General features: G+C 40.0%; 1 long non-coding RNA gene across 1 annotated transcript; it reads left to right on the forward strand.

Moving 5' to 3' along the window:
• Positions 1–11,785: 11,785 nt before the first annotated feature.
• On the forward strand, positions 11,786–13,098 carry LOC141814194 (uncharacterized). The gene is made up of 4 exons (XR_012600460.1): positions 11,786–11,855; positions 11,946–12,018; positions 12,238–12,346; positions 12,796–13,098. It is a non-coding gene; the product is annotated as an uncharacterized LOC141814194 (long non-coding RNA).
• The last annotated feature ends 2,075 nt before the right edge of the window (positions 13,099–15,173 follow it).

The following is a 15,173-nucleotide window of genomic DNA, read 5'->3' on the forward strand; positions in this document are numbered from 1 at the left end:
TGGACTTGGTCAGGAGGACCAAGTTGCAGAAGGACTGGACTTGGTCAGGAGGACCAAGTTGCAGTAGAAGAATGGACTGATCAGGAGGATCAGTTGCATTTCAAGTCCTGGGGGGCAACGACAGAGCCGAGCACAAGTCCAACGGGTCAGGAGGACTCGGTTGGCATCAGGTAAATTCTCCCGAGGGAGTGGGTGAGGACGCGTTCCTACGAGGAACAGTAGGCGCCGGTCTAACCCAGGATCTCACCGGAGATCCGAAGTTAAGACTCGAAGTTGGTTCGGTGAACCGACTTGATCCTTTACATGTTATATTTGAGCTAACTTGTTGTGCAGGAAGGAAAAGCCCGACGAAAGCCAACTCCGGACGAAAAATCTGATTTTTCGGGTCTGGAGTCGACCCAGATGGGTTCTGGAGTCGACTCCAGCCGAATCAGCCTGAATCCGGAAGTCAGCGCGTCGAGTTTTCCGCCAGATCAGCCTGGAGTCGACTCAGGTGAGGTTTTGAGTCGACTCAGGGTCAAAATCTTATCGCCGCTGCCGCCACCGCGACTGGAGTCGACCCAGAACGTGATCAGAGTCGACTCAGGAGGGATAAGCGACGAAAGCGATCAAGTTTTATCTGCCACGCGTGCTGGAGTCGACCCAGATCTCCATCTGAGTCGACTCAGGTCGGCTATATAAGGAACCCGCGAGCAGCAGCCGATTCATTCCATTCCAACGCTTCCAAACTCCGTTCCCGCGACTCCCGTGACTTCCAACTTCGACGTCGGTGCTGTGCCTGCTTCAAGCAACTGTTCCGAACACCGAGACGCCGAATTCGACTCCGGGGAGCGAAAGTTTGGTAACGAAAACTTAAGTTGTAATTCAATTCATGTTCATACTTTGTAATCAAGTTTTTGTAATCGGGATTTTTTCGATACACTTGCTGCCGGAAAGGGGCAAGTATCTTAGTGGATTGCCCAACGTAAACGGTCAAGGACCGTGGGCCTTGGAGTAGCAGCGTTGCGCTGTGAACCAAGTAAAAACAAACGTGTCAATTCTTCTTTACTTTCTTTCTGTTTTTGCTTCCGCACAAATTGTTTAATCGCTTCCGTTTTCGCACTCGAAGTTTTACGAAAAATCGAAAAGCGTGCAAACACGCTATTCACCCCCCCTCTAGCGTGTTTTCGATCCTACAATTGGTATCAGAGCGGGGGCTCTTGAAAACAGTGCAACCACTGATTCAAGACGTTTTTCGAGTTTTTCGCTTATTTAATTTTTTGTTTTCTCTTCTCCCGCACTACTAATCCAAGACCAAGTCTTGGAATTTCTTTTCTTTTATTTTCTTGTGTGCAAATACAAATGGCCCAACAAGAAGGCTCAAGCACCGCACGACCACCGCTGTTTTCGGGTGACGACTTTCCATACTGGAAAACCAGGATGGAATGTCACCTGAAAACACAAGTAGAGATGTGGATCATCATCCAGACGGGATTCACAATCCCAACTGGTAATGATGGAAAACCACTCTCTTGCGAGCTCTGGGATACCGCCACTATGAAGAAAATTGAGGCAGATGCAAAAGCCACCCAGACGCTCCAATGCGGACTTACCAAGGAGGAACTGAACCGAGTCGGACCAATCAGCAGTGCCAAGGAGCTTTGGAACAAGTTGATCGAACTTCACGAAGGCACTTCCGACACCAAGGTAAGCAAGCGTGATTTGCTGATTAATAAATTATATAACATTAAAATGCTAGAAGGAGAGTCGGCAAGCGGGCTACACGCAAGAATAAAAGACATCCTCAACGGCCTACACTCGATAGGAGAACGAGTCGACAACCGCGACATTATAAGGTACGCTCTTAAAGCATTTCCCCGGAATACCTTGTGGGCATCAATGGTAGATGCCTACAAAGTTTCCAGGGACCTAAATAAAATTAAGTTAGATGAATTATTTTCCGAATTTGAGTTACACGAACAGTCTAATACGGAAGTGCAGGAGAAAGGTATTGCCTTAATTGCAGGTTCCGAGCCAAAAAGACGAAAAGTACCGGAAGAATCGGAATCATCGGACACCGACGGGAACGAGGACGTTACAACCGAACTAGTAAATCTAGTTCGCAAGATGTTCCGGAACAAACGCGGGATTCGCCGATCGGAGGTCAAGAAGGTCGTAAACACATCAAAGCAGCCAACCACCGGAAGAGAAGATTCGAAGTGCTACGGCTGCGGACGAAAGGGGCACTTCATCGCCGACTGCCCGCGAAAGGACCAAAAGAAGAAACGGAAGGTCCTAAAAGCAACGTGGGACGAATCATCATCCGAGGAGTCGGACGAAGAACCAACGAAGAGTTTCCTCGCGCTTCCGGCACAAGACAACCCGAACGAAAGCGACTACGACTCGGACGACGAAAGCCACGGATCCGTATCCGTTTCCGAAGGTTCGAAACCCACTGTAAGTCGACATAGATTATTTTCAATTATAATTAGTCTAAGTAAAAAATTAGCCAAGTCCGAGGCCGTGGGTGAATCGCTCCGAGAGGAGTTAGTACTCCTCAAAGAGAAAGTCAACCCTGAGTCACCGACTCCGAACGATTCGGTTGAGGATTCGACTCGAGTTAAACTCGAGGAAGAAAATGCTCAACTGAAAGTTAAAGTCGGTGAACTCAGACGATCGCTGGAAAAATTCACCTCCGGGTCCAAGTATCTGGATATGATGCTTGGATCGCAGAAGGCTGGATACAACCGATCGGGCATCGGATACGCGGCTAAACAAAGATCATTCATCGCACTCACACGTAGAAATCGAACACGAGTCCAAGCGTGGGTTCCGAAGTCCCGGCTGGTTAACCCAGTCGGACCGAACCAATTCTTGGTTCCCAAGGATCAGGTCCACTTGGTTCGACCAATCAAGGGACACGATCCCGGGGGAACCAAAACAACTTGTTTGATTTCTTGCATAACTTAGATTTATTTTCCTGTATTAGAAGTTAGGCTAGTTTAAGGACCAACTACTTGATCAATTCTTGCCAACATAGTACCAGGGTGGGGCGAGATGATAGTACGTCAGGGAGGCTAGACAAAGTGGTCAAGAAGGGTAAGGAGTACCTGACTTGGTTCACGGAGTCGAACTGAACTGACCGAAGCTACCTCGCCACATCCTAGACTAGTTAGACCAAGGTTTTTCAATAAATCGATTAAGTCCATAATTTCTTGAATTGATTCTGTCTAGGAAGTGGTCGTTGCTCCGATAACCAAGAAGGCCCCTTGCCTCGCCACAACCTGGGAATCAATTTTTGAAATGTGTACTTAATTGGTTGAAGGCTAAACCTGAATCTAACTCAAAATTGATCAAGTATAGATACCTTTCACAATAAACAAAGATAAAATTGAAATCATCTCACATTCAACCCATAGGTTAACTGATTGACCACTTAGACTGGGTGAGATGAATAGGTAATAAATTGAAATAACCCAACAAACAAGTTTTCAAAATTAATCAAATAATTCAAATTGCAAGGATTCTCAACATAATTCAATTATTGCAAGGATTGAGCCTCGGGGAGCCGTCCTTTGCAATCAATTTAACTTAATAAGGATTGAGCCTCGGGGAGCCGTTAATTAAACAATTTTAAAAAATTTTCAAAATTAATTAACTTCAAAAAAATTTAATTAAACAAATTTTTTAAAATTAATTAACTTCAAAATTTAATTAAACAAATTTTCAAAATTAATTAACTTCAAAATTTAATTAAACAAATTTTCAAAATTAATTAACTTCAAAATTTAATTAAACAAATTTTCAAAATTAATTAACTTCAAAATTTAATTAAACAAATTTTCAAAATTAATTAACTTCAAAATTTAATTAAACAAATTTTCAAAATTAATTAACTTCAAAATTTAATTAAACAAATTTTTCAAAATTAATTAACTTCAAAATTTAATTAAACAAATTTTCAAAATTAATTAACTTAAAATTTAATTAAACAAATTTTTCAAAATTAATTAACTTTAAAATTTAATTAAACAAAATTTTCAAAATTAATTAACTTAAAATTTAATTAAACAAATTTTTCAAAATTAATTAACTTCAAAATTTAATTAAACAAATTTTCAAAATTAATTAACTTCAAAATTTAATTAAACAAATTTTCAAAATTAATTAACTTCAAAATTTTAAACAAATTTTCAAAATTAATTAACTTCAAAATTTAATTAAACAAATTTTCAAAATTAATTAACTTCAAAATTTAATTAAACAAATTTTCAAAATTAATTAACTTAAAATTTAATTAAACAAATTTTTCAAAATTAATTAACTTTAAATTTTTCAAAAATTAAATTAAATTTAATTAAATAATTTTTTTTCAAATTTAATTAACAATTTTTTTTAAATTAACGTTTAATTAATTAAAACTTAATCAAAAAAAATCGAAAATCCTTCTCGGATCGGCGAAAAAGCCGATCTGAGTCGACTCAGATCACCATCTGAGTCGACTCAGGACCAGTCAGCGAGACGGCGGGAATTTTCCCGCGGAAAACGTCGTTTCGCCTGCTGGAGTCGACTCACACCGCTTTCTGAGTCGACTCACACCGCCACCGGAGTCGACTCAGACCCCTGGAGTCGACTCAGATCACGGTATAAAACAGAATCGGCAGAAGCCGATTCTTCACCGCGCCGAAAACCTCCAAAATCCTCCCTTTTCTCCGTTTTGTCGCGATTTCACTCGTAGGAAAGCCTCACTTCACAACATGGGTCCCAAGTAACCTTTCTAACTTAATCTTTTACATTTTTACTGTATTTTCTAGTATTTTTTTCTTGTTATTTACGAATATTTCCTATTTAGACGAGCAAAGAGAGCACGAGAGGCTGCCTTCGATAACGCCCCCTCTATAGACCCTAGGTTCCCCACTGAGGGACATAGGCTTAGGTTTGAACAGACCACCTACATAGCACTACCCTGTAGATCACTAGATAGAGGATTTTTTACCCGTTCTTGTCCTCTGACCATTCAGACTATCGACCATTACCATCTTGACAGACTTGTCTACTGCACCCTCCCTATGAACACAACTTTGTGTTCAGAATTCTACAACAATCTTGATCTCCAGGACGACTACACGATCATTTCTAGAGTTGGCCGTAGGACCATCACCATTACATCCAGCCATGATCAACAATTTCATAGGATTCCGACCCTCAGCCTCCCAGTTCATAGTATACCCTCATTCTTGCATGCCATTTGACGAGCCATACGAGGGGATCACTCTAGATGTTATGCACACCTATTTCTTCCAGCAGGATAGAGCCCCAGGGTTAGTCAACTTCTCCTCCACTGACCTTAGAGTACAGGAGTATGTCCTGTACAGAGTCATAGTAAACTGCATTCTACCCTTAGCTACCAGAAATCTTACCACTATGAGACCATTTCACTCCTTCCTTCTGTATGCCTTCACTCATAGACTGGACATTGACCTTGGACTCCTCATCTTTCACACCGTGATCTATGCTGCATCCATAGTGACCAGTAGGAGAGTGCACATGCCATACTGCCATATTTTGACTGGCATATTTGCATCTCTAGGGGTAGATACCACCGTAGGTGAGATCATACCCCATGGAGACTACGACATTATTGGCAGCCGACATATTACCTTAGGTCACATAGATGTTAGCCCTGAGGGGAGACTATCATGGAGGCAGCCTCAGCTCAGCCCCCACAGCCTCAGATTCAGCCCCCACAGCCTCAGATTCAGCCCCCAGAGCAGCAGCAGGATCAGCCCCAGCCAGACCCAGCAGAGGTTGATATAGGGGCAGAGATAGAGGAGCTACTAGAGCTTCCTGATGCACCAGCTCCACCTCCACCGATGACCACAGATCAGAGACTAGATAGGTTGGAGGAGTCAGTTCATTCCCTGTCTACCAGGATTGACTCACAGGGAGCTGACATAGCTGAGATTCTTCAGCTTTGAGAGCGATGCAGCCTCCTCATCCACCATCTCCACCGCAGCTTTAGACATTTTATTATCAGACTTGTTATGATATTTTTTGACTTATGGTTTGACTTGACTTGTGTTGGAGTTGACTTGACTTAGCTTGACTTGTTATTGTGCATGTAGATAGGTTATCTAGCTTTTACTTGCTATTATTTGCTATTACTTGACTTGCTTGACTTGATGTTGATACTACTATTTGCTCTTGGTTCTAACTCATGTTATCATTTCACAGTCTAGTACTCAATTACTGTTCTTTTTGTCTGATCTATTTCTTATGCTATGACTTAGAAGAAAACTAGGTTTATGTTTAGTAGAGTAGGAAAAAGAAATTTGTTTTCAAAAATTCATGCTTTTCAAATCTATTATTAGTATATTTCAAAATGTTTTCAAAAGTTATTAAGTATATTTTAAAAATAATTTTTTTTAAGCTTTATTTTCAAAGATAAGTAAATGGAGATTTTGCCTTAGACTAGAAGCAAACCCCCTAGAAAGCATGTACCTATAGATCTAGGTGGACATCTCACAAAGCACACTAGATACCTTGTTTGTGATTGCTAAAACTTAGAACGGTGTGAGATGTATAGGCCTCTAGTCTAAGCAAAACAGATGCTTTAAGTCAGTGCATCAAACCAAAAAGCTTAGACTCTAATTTCAATTGATCAAGTTAAGTGTCCCAAAATAAAAAGACAATCTTTTAAGTTGGGATCAAACACTTATACTTGGCTAACTGGGTCAAGCTACTACTTTCTAGTAGATAGCTAAAACCTAAGTTGGACACTCGCCCCAAAGGAATATTTTTTTGTCTAACTATATTTATTATTTATTAAGCTTGGACTCAACCCAATAGAACCTAATATTTTTTGATTATGTCAAAGGGGGAGAGAATTGAGGTTCAAGTTAAAGTTAATCAAAGAATTTTCCAAGTTAAAATTTTTCAAATTTTTCAAAGTTAAAATTTTTTTTTCAAAATTTTCAAGTTAAAATCTTTGGATAAAAGTTTGTTCTGAAAAGAGAGAAAGCATAAGTTACTTGAAAAAGGGGGAGTAAAGGATTCAGGGGGAGTAACACACATGCATGCATTGAATTTCTATACTTAGCTTATTTATGCAGAATTGTTATACTTGCTTTAAGTTGTGATTTATAACTTAACTTGAAACCTTAAGTTGCCATAATCAAAAAGGGGGAGATTGTTAGTGCAGGAAGCACTAGCAGATCAAACCTGAGTTTTGATTATGGAACTAGGATCAAGTTAAGTATGTGGTTTGGCTAACCAGGTTGAATTGAGCTTGCAGAAAACAGGTTAAGTCCTAGTGCTGCTAGGCATGAAGTCTTGGCAGAGTCAAAGTGCACCAGGCAGAAGTCTGGACTTGGTCAGGAGGACCAAGTTGCAGAAGGACTGGACTTGGTCAGGAGGACCAAGTTGCAGTAGAAGAATGGACTGATCAGGAGGATCAGTTGCATTTCAAGTCCTGGGGGGCAACGACAGAGCCGAGCACAAGTCCAACGGGTCAGGAGGACTCGGTTGGCATCAGGTAAATTCTCCCGAGGGAGTGGGTGAGGACGCGTTCCTACGAGGAACAGTAGGCGCCGGTCTAACCCAGGATCTCACCGGAGATCCGAAGTTAAGACTCGAAGTTGGTTCGGTGAACCGACTTGATCCTTTACATGTTATATTTGAGCTAACTTGTTGTGCAGGAAGGAAAAGCCCGACGAAAGCCAACTCCGGACGAAAAACTGATTTTTCGGGTCTGGAGTCGACCCAGATGGGCTCTGGAGTCGACTCCAGCCGAATCAGCTCGAATCCGGAAGTCAGCGCGTCGAGTTTTCCGCCAGATCAGCCTGGAGTCGACTCAGGTGAGCTTTTGAGTCGACTCAGGGTCAAAAACTTATCGCCGCTGCCGCCACCGCGACTGGAGTCGACCCAGAACGTGATCAGAGTCGACTCAGGAGGGATAAGCGACGAAAGCGATCAAGTTTTATCTGCCACGCGTGCTGGAGTCGACCCAGATCTCCATCTGAGTCGACTCAGGTCGGCTATATAAGGACCCCGCGAGCAGCAGCCGATTCATTCCATTCCAAACGCTTCCAAACTCCGTTCCCGCGACTCCCGAGACTTCCAACTTCGACGTCGGTGCTGTGCCTGCTTCAAGCTACTGTTCCGAACACCGAGACGCCGAATTCGACTTCCGGGGAGCGAAAGTTTGGTAACAAAACTTAAGTTGTAATTCAATTCATGTTCATACTTGTAACTCGAGTTTTTGTAATCGGATTTTTTCGATACACTTGCTGCCGGAAAGGGGCAAGTATCTTAGTGGATTGCCCAACGTAAACGGTCAAGGACCGTGGGCCTTGGAGTAGCAGCGTTGCGCTGTGAACCAAGTAAAAACAAACGTGTCATTTTCTTTTACTTTCTTTCTGTTTTTGCTTCCGCACTAATTGTTTAATCGCTTCCGTTTCCGCACTCGAAGTTTTTCGAAAAATCGAAAAGCGTGCAAACACGCTATTCACCCCCCCTCTAGCGTGTTTTCGATCCTACATGTATCAAACATAACTACAAATGAAACATAAACTCCAAATGTATCAAACTAACATAACATCCATATCCATAATAAAGTACATATGTAAGAAAGGAGCTGAATGACCAGAAAAGAAAAGTATCACTGTCCATGGTATCAACCTAGGGTAATACTTTCTGCATCACTGATTTCTTCTTCATCATAATTTCTTTTTCTGTTCCTACATCAGAAAACAAAAATATTAGAACATTAATTTGTACAAATAAAGTCTAATATGTAAAAATTTACCTCTTCGCCATCCTTGGTTTCATCAACCCTGTTCAAAATAAAATAATAATATTAATTAGTAAAAAAAAGAGTTACAAATAGGAAAAAGTAAAAGCAATATTAAATGTGAGAAAAATTAAAATGATACACAACTAGGCTATCAAGAAGTGTCGTCTTCACCGTCTTCACCATCATCATCGGGAACCTGAGGAAGCTGATTCGGAGCGGAGCCTAACTGAAAATGCTTCATAATCAATTCCTGCTGTCTGCGCATTTCTCTCATTTCTTCATTCTGTTGTCTGCGCATTTCTCTCATTTCTTCATCCCTTTGAATAATTATTCCTTTTAAATGAGAGACTTCTTCAGTTAGGCTGTCTATTTGTGCCCTCATTGCTGGTTGGGTGGAAGAAGAAGAAGAGGTGGCAGCAACTCGATGAGTTCTGCTAAGAGAACTCATTCCCAATATCCTCCCCCCTTTGATCCTCCAGTCACATCCAACCAGATACTCAGGTCATTTCCAACGGAGGGCTCAGATCCATCAGCATTATCACTAGCACTTGAACTCCTCTGTGCTAGCTCGACCTCATCATATTTTTCCTGTATTGAAATATAAATACATTTAATAAGTTAAACAAGATACATAACTATTAAAAATCATTTAAGTTAAATAATAAAATTTAAACCTTCATAGCTCTAGCTCTGTCCCCGCTCCAAGTCTTATCTTTTTTTTAAAAAGTGCGGGTAAATGTCTCAATAAATAGTGGCTCCTTCCCCATCTCCTTAGTCTAAAATTAAAAAGCATTGTTAGAAATAGAGAAATAAGTTAAATTTAATTAATAACATAGTGTATAGAAGAATTTACTAATCTGCGCGTGTGTTCCTCGATGTTGATGGAGCCTCCCGCATATGTAGCAGATGAGTCACCAGAATTAAATGATTGGTTTGTCTTGTTCTGGTGACTTTTTTATTTACTTTCCTCGGTTTCCCAAACACTGAGGATCCTCGTCCAATTCTCATCAGTGATGCACGGTGGTTTCTTGTTTCTGGTCTTGGCATGATTTAGAGTATGACGAATATATGATCTCCATATTTTTTTAAAAAAAAATTCTCTTTATTTCCAATTCATGTGATGGATCCCAAGTAAATGCTCACTGAAATAAAAAAATAATAAATAGTTAGATATATTAAATTTTATATGATATATTAATTAAATTAAGAAAATATATACCTTAAATTCACTCCATTCCTGGAGTGCCAGTGTAAGTCATTGAGGCCCCTCCCCAATGATTATTTACAATTCTATTAATTTGGCGAATAATTGATACTGAATTTTTGAAACTATAAAAAAAATCAAACAAACATTATTAGTAATAAAAAAAATAAAATCTAAATAAAAAAAATAATTTGAATATACTTACAAATCGCCATGAGGGACTACAACCTCCCGGGGCTGATCAGTAGTGGACTGTATCACTACAAGAAAATCAGGTTTTAACAACACTGAAAAGACATCAGTTTTATGCCAAAATCGATGTCTTTTACTTTTTTACAACGGTTTTAACAAAAACCGATATCTTTGGGAGGTTGATTGGAGACTACGACAACGGTTTTTGGAGGCTACAACAACAGTTTTAAAACCGTTGTCTATGTCCACTATTTTGGGACTATAACAACGGTTTTTAAAGACTACGACAACGGTTTGAAAACCGTTGTCTATGTGGGACAACAACAACGGTTTTGGAAGCTACAACAACGGTTTTAAAACCGTTGTATATTTTTGCTTTTTTCTTTCCCTCTCTCCCCCAAGTATTTTTACATAACCCCGACTTGCGCTTCCCACTCCTGCTATCATCCCTTCCTTTATCACTCTGCGTTCTAGGCTTTTAGGTTTCTTTCATATCGACGCCCGCCCACATCGGAAACTCCATCCAAGCATCGATGGTCATGGTGGTGGCTTCTCAAACTGGGATTTCGCCATATCTGTACCCCGGAGAGGAAGATCTGCCCTACGAGGAGGAGATCCTCCGCAACCCCTTCGGTCTGAAGCTGTGGTGGCGCTACCTCATCGCTCGCGCCTCCTCGCCCTTCCGGGGTTGTGCCGTCATCTACGAACGCGCGCTCAAGGCCTTACTTGGAAGCTACAAACTGCGGCATGCGTACCTCCGCAAGCGCCTCGAAGCAGTACGCGGCCGCCCCATCAACAACCCGACATTCGACCTTCTCAACAACACATTTGAGCGGGCCCTTGTGACGATGCACAAGATGCCCCGCATCTGGCTCATGTACCTCACCTCTCTCTCGGAGCAGCAGCTCCTCACCCGCGCTCGTCGGACGTTCGATCGTGCCTTACGCTCCCTCCCTGTCACCCAGCACGATCGCATCTGGGAGCCCTATCTCACCCTTGTCTCCCTCCCCGGTGTTCCCGTGGATACCTCCCTACGCGTCTTCCGCCGGTACCTCTTGTTTGATCCTTCCAACATCGAACATTTCATCAATTTTTTTCTTATCACCTCGAAGCGCTAGCAGGAAGCCGCAGAGCGTATTGCTGGTGTACACAAGGTCATAGGAAAAATGCTATCTTCATGTATCTGATGCTTCTGATGCAGGTACATTTTGCAGCATGCATCAAGGGAAGCACTATTCTCTCATTTTACAAAGTGTGGTTCCATTGTTAAAGTTACCTTGCTAACTGATGCACTAACTAACCATCCAAAAGGGTAAAACCTTTGCATTTTTTATTCCTGTTCTAAAAAGATCTTCATCTTCTATCAATCAATTCTTCACTTGCATTTGCTTCATTCTTACTATCAGGAATACATTCTTTTTTGAATAAGTTACACTCTGTTGCCTTTATGCTTGACAGAGTAATGTTATCTTTCAAGATTCAGATAAATTGTCTGATGTATCCCTCATTTTCTTTCCTTTACAAATTTTTGCTGTAGAACCGTATCAAAATGCTACTGACGGAAATTTTCTCTTCTTGTTTAAGTTGGGTACTGGCCTGTGTATCATGATATAAAAAAGAAATCCATCTTTGGTGGCCTCATTCACATTCTTGTCATGTGGGTATCTGTTTAGCTCATATCAGGAGGTTAGTCTCTGTTGGCTTAAAGGTGTTGTGTATCATTTTTTTTACCGTTGTTTCAGTAAGTTTATTATGTGCATTCTTCATCTTTGCTAGGTCAAATCAGTAGTATTGAATACGTTAAACAGAGCAAGATTTGCTGTGGCAGTGGATTCCTTCATCAAGACCGGTACGAGAAGCAAGATATCTATAGTTTAAATGCATTTTTGTTTGCACCAAGATATCATGAAGTACTTTGATGCTACGTTTCTGATCGCATGATTTGCTAGTTTTATTTCATTTCTATTACTCTGACTACTCAGTGACATTCGACTATCTTTGGAGTAGATTTTTGTATATATAATATCCTCTTCTGTAACCTCTATTAACAATGCTTGAAATTTTCTAGGGCATGTTCCATCATTAAGGGAAGGATATGCAACAAGTGGAAAAGGATATGCAAAAGCTCCGGTCAAAACAGGCAGATTTGAATAACTCAAAATCCAAGTTACCATCAGGTCATTAATGCACTATGAAATGCCTTTCATTAAAACCTTGAAATAACATGTATGGTTTGTTTTTCAGACACAGTAAGCTGTAGGTACTTGTAATTATTAGCTCATATTTTATATTGCAGTAGGTTAGTCATTATTCTCATTAATGTTTCTCTGTTCGTTATGTGGATTTACTGGCAAGATTTGTTGCTGGTCAAGAGGAAGTCTTAATATCAGTAGTTATTTTGTTTAGGTATTGATACATCATCATCAGAGTATGTTTTTCTCTATGAATGCAGGTTGCACCTCATTTCTTCTGTACTGCTGTAGTCATACTTGTCTGTGGTTGTATGAATACATGGATAGATCTGTGATAAAACTCAGCAAGCATAGTCCAAGTGAACATTTTAAGTATTTTTATTGATATTTTACATAATTTACTGACTTTCCTGTTCATTATTTCTTGGTTGTAGGCACACTTCAATGATATGGTACCAGTGAATAATCTTAGTTTCGTTTCTTTGAAGCTACTTCGAAAGAGCAAGAATGAAGTTGTGCCAGAGAACAAGGATGATGGTGATTCAGATGAGGACAAAGAGGATGATGATGAACAAGATGGCGAAGACCAGGAAGAGGACGATGGGGCTGAAGGTGATCCTTCTGGGGATGAAAACGCTGAGGGAATGTGTAATATATTGTAAGAAGAATATTTGTGTTAGTTACTTTTGGTTATTTGTAAATATTGAGGTGATTAAATATATCGGTGCTTTGCTATTTGTGATTTGTTGGGTGAATTTATAATATTATGATAATTTTGTACTCTTGCTCGATTATAATTTACAAACAACATAAAAAAAAGTGTTATTACAACAGTTTTAGATTCAATGACATCGGTTTGGAAGCGTTGTCATTAAGTGATATTACATCGGTGGAAAACCGTTGTTAAAATTGATGTTAAACATATATTACATCGGTTTTACACCGTTGCAAAACCGATGTCGTTGTGATATTACATCGGTCGAAAATCGTTGTTAAAATTGATGTTAAACATATATTACATCGGTTTTACACCGTTGCAAAACCGATGTCGTTGAGTGATATTACATCGGTTTTACATCGGTTACAAACCGATGTCGTTAGTTGTATTACATCGGTTACAAACCGATGTCTAAAATGTCAGACCTTTTACAACGCCTTCATAGACATCAGTCGATTTTCTCATAGACATCGGTTTTCCACCGATGTCTATGACTGTTTTTGTTGTAGTGAAACTGTGAAATAAAATTTTTATGAGATAAAATAAGAAATATTCATTACATTAAGAGGAAAAATAGCTAGAATATGAAAAAACTTACCACCATCTGTGCTAGTACGAGGTTGTTGGGATGTATACTAGAATCCTAGCTATGTAAATAAACATTCTGAAATGAGAATCACATTTGGTCAATATTTTGAAATGTCCATTTGATCTATACTGTAGATTAACATGGTGTGTGGAGTCACACACAGAAGACCATGTTATCAGTCCCTTATAGATTATAAACAGTGTTCACAACCAAGATGGATTGGACAAACCATCAGAGTGGTTGTAGTGTAATTTGGTCTTAGTCTGTCTTGACTATAGAATTACACTAGTACACTTAGTGTGTATTGAGCAGGACCATCTGAGGATTGTTCGATTTATACTGACTATATAATTGAACTAAACCTCTGTTACTATAGATGTACATGCTCTTAATCCCGATATAATAACAAACACGTGTGCTTAATATGTACTTCTTTAATTCATCAAAGGGTGAGATTTAGATCGATAGATCAATAGGCCCGATGAGTTGGGAAATAGTATTATGTATATGGTGTGTTGTTGATTATAGAAGGAAACTGTGTCCTATAATCTAGGTTGATGATGTCCCCTTGAGGAGCTCATAAGGATTATCATGTAAACCCTGCAGGTGGACTTTGTCCGCATGATAATAAGGTTGAGTGGTACTACTCTTGGATTAGATGTCGATTAAATACGAGTTGTCAGTAACTCATTTTAATTGACGGACATACGATATCTTAAACATAGGGAGACTAATGTACTGATAGTAAGAAGGAGCCCATATTGTAATATGGGATTGGTGCGGTAGTTCGATAATAACTCTTTAGTGGTATGAGTTATTATTGATGAACTAAGGTTGTGTGTTCGGGGCGAACACGGGAAGCCTTAGCTCATCAGAAGGCCAAAACCAATTCCTCCTCTAGGTCCCTGTTGTAGCCTCTGGGAATCCTCAAGTCCACCTTGGAAGAATTCGTGAAGAAACTAGGCTTTCGAACCAATACAAAGGAGTGTAATCGATCAGGTGATCGATTACACACCTTGGTAATCGATCAGCTGATCGATTACCAGAGTTTCTCATACGACTAGTAATCGATCAGCTGATCGATTACCAGCCTGGTAATCGATCACCTGATCGATTACCAGTGTTAATGAGAAAAAGTTACGGAGTTTAATCGATTGTTTGATCGATTAAAAGCCGCGGGTTCGAATTGGAAACTTCCGAAATCTTACCAAAATCTCCGATTTGATTGATTCAAATCATACCATATTTATGAATCAATTATACCATGTTTATGGCTCAAATTATACCATAAATAAAAGATGGCTAGGCTATAAAAGAAAGGGCAAGGCTTGGCTTTGAGACACACGAAATTGTTTATTCTAGTGGCCGAATCTCTCGGCAAGCCAACTCCTCCTCCTTCATCTTCTCTTTTCTCCAAAGAGAAGAAAGTTTAGCAAGCCATCGGAGAGGAGAATTCTGGTGGAGAAATTCTCGAAGGATCGTTGCCCACACAACGTTCGAAAAGA

Source organism: Curcuma longa, chromosome 1, assembly GCF_044706935.1.
Source record: "Curcuma longa cultivar G26 ecotype Majalengka, Jawa Barat chromosome 1, ITB_CL_G26_1.1, whole genome shotgun sequence".
Taxonomy (NCBI): domain Eukaryota; kingdom Viridiplantae; phylum Streptophyta; class Magnoliopsida; order Zingiberales; family Zingiberaceae; genus Curcuma; species Curcuma longa.